Here is a 7949-nt window from a genome sequence, read left to right as displayed (position 1 = left end):
AGGTAAAAACAATGACTGCAGATGCTGGAAACCAGATTCTGGATTAGTGGTGCTGGAAGAGCACAGCAGTTCAGGCAGCATCCAAGGAGCAGCAAAATCGACGTTTCAGGCAAAAGCCCTTCATCAGAAATAAAGGCAGAGAGCCTGAAGCGTGGAGGAGGGTGGGGATGGGGAGAAAGTAGCATGGAGTACAATAGGTGAGACGGGGAGGGGATGAAGATGATAGGTCAAAGAGGAAGGTGGAGTGGATAGGTGGAAAAGAAGATAGGCAGGTAGGACAAGCTATATCTGTCCGACAGTTGATTTTTTTCCCCATTCTTAGCTGTTGGTTTTCCCTATATTCGGATGTTACTGTTTCCTATATTTTATCATCCATATTTGCCCAATTATCGGTTAATTCTCCATGTACCTCACAGTCACTGTTCTCTGCATTTGGTCTTGGTTATTGCCTCTACTTGACAGTCAGCCTTCCTTTAATTTGTAGTATTTATTTCAGATTACTAGCATTCTTTCTTTTCTATTTTTTAATTATTCTCCCCCTTTTCCTGGTTGGTAACCCTTGCACATTTTACCAATTTGAATTGAATTTTTAAATTTGTCAGTGCGTTTTAACCCATAGAACAAGTGAATTTATGTTAGATTGGATTGAAACTACATCCAATCTGAAACCTAAATTCAGTCAAGCCTCAAGCTGCCAGTTTCAATGTTAAAGATTCAGGTGAAATACCTTTTTGAACATGGTGTGGGGAATGGTGGTGGCAGAGGAGGGGTGGTGTTTTGTCCTGTATTTAAATATTTTAACTAGGTTTATAATGACATAAGTACAAAAATATGTAACCAGCATATTGCATTCAATTCTAGTCAATTACATATGTATGAGGAATATGTTGGCTGTCATGATGTCAACACATCAGTAATGGCAATAATTCAAAGAAATATCTAATAATTCTCTGTTAATCTGTATTGAGATAAAAACAGCAACAAGAAAAGTAATCTATCAATGCTGAATTAACAAGGTAAAGAATAGATTCAAAGAAGCAACATATAATATTCACAGAATAGTCCAAGATTAGACATTAGGAGACTTTTGGAAAGCAGTAAAGGAAGTCTAAAAATTAACAGACAGAGAGAGAATAGAATTGGCGGCACGGTGGCACAGTGGATAGCACTGCTGCCTCACAGCGCCAGAGACCTGGGTTCAATTCCCACCTCAGGCAACTGTCTGTGTGGAGTTTGCACGTTCTCCCCGTGTCTGCGTGGGTCCCCTCTGAGTGCTCCAGTTTCCTCCCACATTCCAAAAATGTGCAGGTTAGGTGAATTGGCCACGCTAAATTGCCCGTAGTGTTAGGTGAAGGGGTAAATGTAGGGGAATGGGTCTGGGTGGGTTACTCTTCGGAGGGTAGGTGTGGACTTGTTGAGCCGAAGGCCTGTTTCCACACTGTAAGTAATCTAAAATAAAATGAGTAAACTAGCATGAAATGTAAAAACAGAAAGTAAAAGCTTCTAAGTGTATCCTTATAGAGTCATAGAGATGCACAGTGTGGAAATAGACTCTTAAGTCCAACTCATCCATTGTGACCAGATATCCTAAATTAATCTGGTCCTGTTTTCCAGCACTTGGCCCCTATCCCTCTAAACACTTCATAATCATATACCCATCCAGATGCCTTTTAAACATTGTAATTGAACCAGCGTCCGCCACTTCCTCTGGCAGCTTATTCCATATCGACACCACCCTCCCTGTAAAAACATTGTCCCTTTGGTCCCTTTTAAATCTTTCCCCTCTCACCTTAAACCTATACCATCTAGTTTTGGACTCCCCTACCCTGGGGAAAAGACCTTGTCTATTCACCATATCCATGCCCCTGTGAATAATAAGGAAAAGAAGTCATGAAAGTAAACATTGGTCTTGATACTCCGAAACAGAAGAGATTATAATGGAGGAAGAGAAATGACAAATATGTTAAATAAGCATTTTCTATTTGTTTTCACAACAGTAGACACATAATCAGGTCAAAATAATGAGGAACCAACGGTCCATTGTGACTGAGGAACCTCTTGGTATAGAGAAAGGACTAGCAAAATAATGAGACTGAATATCCGACAAATCCCCCAATCCTCTCAGATTGTATCCTCCCATTTTTAAAAAAATATATCTGCAGAGAAATTGCTAGCTGTGTCCTTCCAAAATTATCAAAATTATTGAAATGCCTCAATTAATTGGAAGGAAGCAAATGTAACATTATGCTTCAAGAAAGGAGGAAGCAAGAAGACAGGGGAATCAAACGTGAATCAGTCAGGTGTCAATCATTGGGGAAATGATGGATCTTACCATTAAGGAAAGAGTAACAGGGCACTTGGAAATTCATAATGTGATTCAGCACAGTCCCACGTATGGAAAATTGTGTTTGACAAATCAATCAATTTTTTCGGACCTGGAGCACTGGGGCCTTAATTATTGACAACCTGTATTAATGACTTAGATGAAGAGACAGAGTGTAATATGTTGTCAACAATCCAAAATAAGGTGGACCAGTAAGCTATAAAGTGAATTCAAAAGCTGAGATATTCCTATAGAAAGTTATTGTAGCAGTGGAGGTAAGTGTTGCATACAAGTTAAATGTAGAGGTCCCAATATAACTGATGCCTTGGGAATTGCCCTGGAAATTGAAACTATCACTGGGTAATTATCAAGCATCTGGAAGCCAACTTAAAATGTCCCCAATCTGAGTTAGAGTTTGAGACTTTGGATGGTTTTGACTGATTTATCTTAGTCATTACTCAGGAAAAGGTAAAGGGTTTAAAACCTGATTTAACTCCTGGATTAATGATAGAACTGAATCTTGAAATCACAACTGACTCTCCCACAATCCCACAATCACCCAACCCACCAAACTCTACCCCACCCTGGTCCGGAAAGCTTTCTAACCTAAGACAAACTGCCACACTTTTCCTGGAAACCCTCAGAATCTCTAACTCACCCCAGATGCAACCATCTTTTGGAATGAAGGGATGGAAGGGGTGAGGACTGGAAGTAGCTTTATATTTCCCCCTTTTTGGCAAGGCAAGTTACCATTTTGGATCTCATCACAGGTGAGCTTTTATGGAGGTAAAGCATCCATTCAGATTGTGAAAAGTCATGCTTATGCATAAGAAGTGCTTAACCTCATTGGGACTAGCAACATTTTTAATGAACTATCAAAAAAAAAGTGAAGTTAAAAATAGGTATAAAGAGATGTACAGTACAAAAACAGACCCTTCAGTCCAACTCATCCATACCGACCAGATATCCTAAATTAATCTCGTCCCATTTGCCAGCATTTATCCCACATCCCTCTAAACCCTTCCTATTCATATACCCATCCAGATACCTTTTAAATGTTGCAATTGTGCCAGCCTCCACCACTTCCTCTGGCAGCCCATTCCACACACACACCATCCTCTATGTGAAAAGGTTGCTCATTAGGTCCCTTTTAAATCTTTCCCGTCATACCTTAAACCTATGCCCTCTAGTTCTGGGATCCTTGTCTATTTACCCTATTCATGCCCCTCATAATTTTATAAACCTCTACAAGGTCACCCTTCAGCCTCTGACACTCCAGAGAAAACAGCCCCAGCCTATTCAGCCTCTCTCTGTAGCTCAAACCCTCCAGCTCTGGCAACATCCTTATAAAGCTTTTTTGAACCCTTTAAAGTGTCACTACATCCTTCCTATAGCAGGGAAGCCAGAATTGAATTTTGTATTCTGAAAGTAGCCTAACCAATGTCCTGTAAAGCCACAACATGACCTCCTAACCCCTGTACTCAATGTGCTGACCAATAAAAGCAAGCATACCAAACACCACCTTCACTATCCTACCTACCTGCGACTCCACTTTCATGGAGTTATGAACCTGCACTCCAAGGTCTCTTTGTTCAGCAACACTCTCCAGGACCTTACCATTAAGTGCATAAGTTTGCCTTTCCAAAATGCAGCACCTCACATTTATCTAAATTAAACTCCACCTGCCACTCCTTGCCCATTGGCCCATCTGATCAAGATCCCATTGTACTCTGAAGTAACCTTCTTCACTGTCCACTAAACCTCCAATTTTGGTGTCATCTGTAAGCTTACTAACCATAACTCCTATGTTCACATCCAAATCATTTATATAAATAATAAATTTTTAGGTATTTCACATAAAACCATGGCAGATTTTTTTTGCTGCAAGACCGAATTCCAAAATTATACTTTTGCTATAAACTTATGAACTATAATTGTGCAATGAAACTACTGAATGGAAATTATTTCTTATTTCTTGAATTGAAATATTTGTTGACACCTTGAAATTAAGCACTTAAAGCTTAAGCACTTAAGGAAAATATTTACACAGATTAGAAATGTTTATTTTCTGGATGTAGGTTTGCTCGCTGAGCTGGAATGGTCGAAGAAATTAGTTTAACGAATTTCAAAGCAGCATCATTTTTGAATCAATAAAACTTTTTTTTCAATTGTGTTATCATCAATAGATTGACATGTTTATTTTTTATTTGGATGCCTCTTGGATTATGCCTGTGCTGTGAAATAGCATGGAAAGCAAAGGCCAAAGAGTGATCTTTGCAGGCTATGAGATAACCCTGAGTTGGAATACGGGACCTAAAGGACAATGGGATAAATGGGTCTGATGGAGTATAAAGGATCATAGGAAAAGGGTGGATTGACATGAGGGCTATGAGGTATCTTTGGGGGTGGATAGATGCACATAGGATGGCATGGGCCTGTGAGGTGTCATGCAGATGGGTATAGGGACAGAGACTGGCAACTGAGTTTGAAGAACCATTGGGAGGTATATGGTTCACAAGGTTGTGGCATGGAGAGTAAGTAGAGTGAGGGGTGAGAACAGGAAACATGTTTTATGTTTTAATCCATATTTTGCTGGAGCCTCCAGGCAGGCTTTCTACCTCAGGAGTAATCAACCCCCACCGCTCTTGCTGGGTCATCCAGCAGAGCCTGCTTTATTGACCTGTAAAGGGATGTGCAAAAGGCCATTCTCACACTTTGTCTTATTCTGAAAATCCAACCACAGAATGATGATAGGGGCATCTGTCTTTCCAATTTTTAGGGCAAAAGCAGATTAACTGCTTCCTCTTGGCCCACTAAACTAAGTTGCTTTCCACCGCCTTTCCAATGCTGGGATCCACTCCCCTAAAATTATCCAATCTCCACCCAAACTCCACCCAAGTTTTCCCAAGCTCCCCACTGTCTCCCTTGTGTTTCTGATCTCTCTCTCTCCCTCTTCTGCACTTCTCACCATTGGTTTCTGATCAATTCAAACCTTTCCAATCTCCCCTCAGTACTCTCCATTTTCTCTTCAATGTCTGATCTTTCACTCTCATAGGCTTTCAAATTGTCTCTCCCTCTGGCCCCTATTCTCTCCCACTCACTCTTTGTAATCTCCTTCTTGAAAGCAGCATTTAATCCCCAACCAATACCAGTCCCTAATAGTAACGCCCACCATTACCTCCAGAACTGACATGCTTATGTGTCGGAATCTGTGCTCATCGCATTTAGAATTTGATGGCCCCTCTGCTTTACTCTGTCATCAATTGTTTACTTGTTAGTGATCTTTGTGTTTGCCATTCAGTGTTAGCTTGTTTTTTCAGTTATCACACTCAGCATTTGGTGGTTGATGTTGCCAATAAGTGACAGGTGGCACTTGCTATATTTTCAACCAATATATTGTGTTTGATAGTTGATACTGCCAGTGTTTGGTACTCAATGCTCCCTATATTAGGCAATGATACTGCCTTTATTTGATTCACAGATAATGCGATCTATGCTTTTGTTAATGTTCTCTGTATTTAGTATTTGATGCTGTCCATATGGATCTCATTGTGACTACAGTCTACATATGGTAGCCGATTACAAAATGTAAAACTCAGCAAAGAAAAACATGCAATTTTGTACAGCTAATCAAAAGCAAAGAAAGTGTCAATGAGAGAATCAGCATTTTATGCTTTTGCAAAGATTACACCTTCTTTGCATTCTTATGAAAGGAATCAGTAAATCCTGCAATCTCATATTGGAAACAATCCAGAGTACTACTCGTCTGCTGGAATTACTGAACAACAGTTGCAAAATGACGTCTTTTTTCCTAGTCCTGTTTTGAATATAAGTGTTGTGTATGTAAAACATTGTCAATGTTAAATATTCAAATCCTTCACAGTTTACCTTAACTCAGTTGTTGAAATATACATACTTATGTATAGATACAGATGATTGATATTCTAAAATCAGCATTACTTAAATCAATGAATTGTAACAGCAGCTTCTTATTTATAGAAATTAAAAGAGTACGTAATAAGTGATTTGTTTATAAGGTAACAAAGTCATGACTTTAGTAACAGGATCTCTCTGGGCAGTTCTGTCACACACCCAGCATTAATCATCAGTCATTGTCAGCAGCATAAGAGAATAACCTGTTGAATAACACACACCATTCTGACACTATTTACTTACATAAATATGGATGCCATAGGAATATGGAAACAGCAATAATTACTATGTATTTAAAAAGTAATTGTAATATGGCATAAATCTGCTGGTGAGTTTGCAGCTGCATCATCATGTAAAATTTTACAGTAAGCTGCATTTTAAAACTTAGAACGTGGTGAATGGTTTGGTTAAAGAGTTCAGTTTTGCGAAGTAACTTAATGAAGAAGAGGGAAGTGGAGAGGTTTAGATTGGCACTTTGTGATCTTAGGACCCAGACAGCTGCCAATAGCAATTCTACAAAACTCAGGGAGAAGAATTGGAGAACACAGGGGATTGGAGACAGAAATGTGTTGCTTCATGTTTTCATTTCTGGTCAAAATGGGTACATGAGACTGGAGCAAAGAACAGAAAATCTGGATGCTGAAACAGTCTCTCCATATGACACTGAATGAACATTGTATTGGTTCACTCAGGAAGTTCTCCTCAGTCACAGGTCCTAATTAAGATCTCTCCCAATCACTATTTAGATATTTTGATCTGAAGATGATTGCTGGCATGCTGTAAGACAGCCTGCTCTCTGCAATATGCTTGGAAGTAAAACTGTAAGCTTTGTTTGCTCATCAGTCAGGCAAAAATTGATTTAATAAGTATGACAATAAGGGAAGGATATCTACTTTGCAATCCCAATTCACATTTATTTGCAAATCAGTGTGTTTTGTGACTATATTATTACTATTAACCAGGAAATTTTAACCAATGAACATTATTCATTCACTCACATTCATCTCCACAACAGAGCCAATTATTTCTGCTGTGCTTTGACAAGATGTCAAAGGCTAAATTTTTCATTTATTTTTGACATTAAATATTTGCTTAAACTAGGCAAGACTGACTGGAAATTAGGGTGGAGAGCCATCATACCAATTCTCCTCCCTTTTTGCTCCCCCAAGCAATTTTCTGTCAGTATTTCTTTCTGATATTCACCAGTCTGACAGCTTCCATCTGCAAATGAGAGCTGTATGACATATTAATGTTCTTCAGCAAATTCCTGGCTTTCCAGCTGGGTTATCACTGCTGCATTCACTCACCCACATAAAATGGTTTGCCAGGGCTACTCAGAGCTGAGCTGTTAATAACTATGTGCTTAAGGAGCCCTGCATGAAGTTTGCACTCCTTCTATTTTTATGTTTTGTCTACTTCTAACATCATGTTTTGTGCTTTCATAATAGCTGTTAGACCACTGTTATTTTTGTTCCAACTTCTTTTATGTTCACAATGGACTTTCCTACGGGAATTCCTTATATCCAAATTCTGTTCAGAAGAAAGAGGAGTAGTAACAAAGTGCAGTTCATGCTTCACTAGAGTTGCTTGACACCCACTTGGTTGCACCCTCACACTGGGGTTCACAGGCTGAGCTGCACATTCCTCAACCTCAGAGGAACAGAGCTTGCACAGGCTATACATCACAAGAGCG

This window comes from Chiloscyllium plagiosum, chromosome 7 (genome assembly GCF_004010195.1).
Source record: "Chiloscyllium plagiosum isolate BGI_BamShark_2017 chromosome 7, ASM401019v2, whole genome shotgun sequence".
Classification (NCBI taxonomy): domain Eukaryota; kingdom Metazoa; phylum Chordata; class Chondrichthyes; order Orectolobiformes; family Hemiscylliidae; genus Chiloscyllium; species Chiloscyllium plagiosum.
This window is presented reverse-complemented; position numbering follows the sequence as displayed.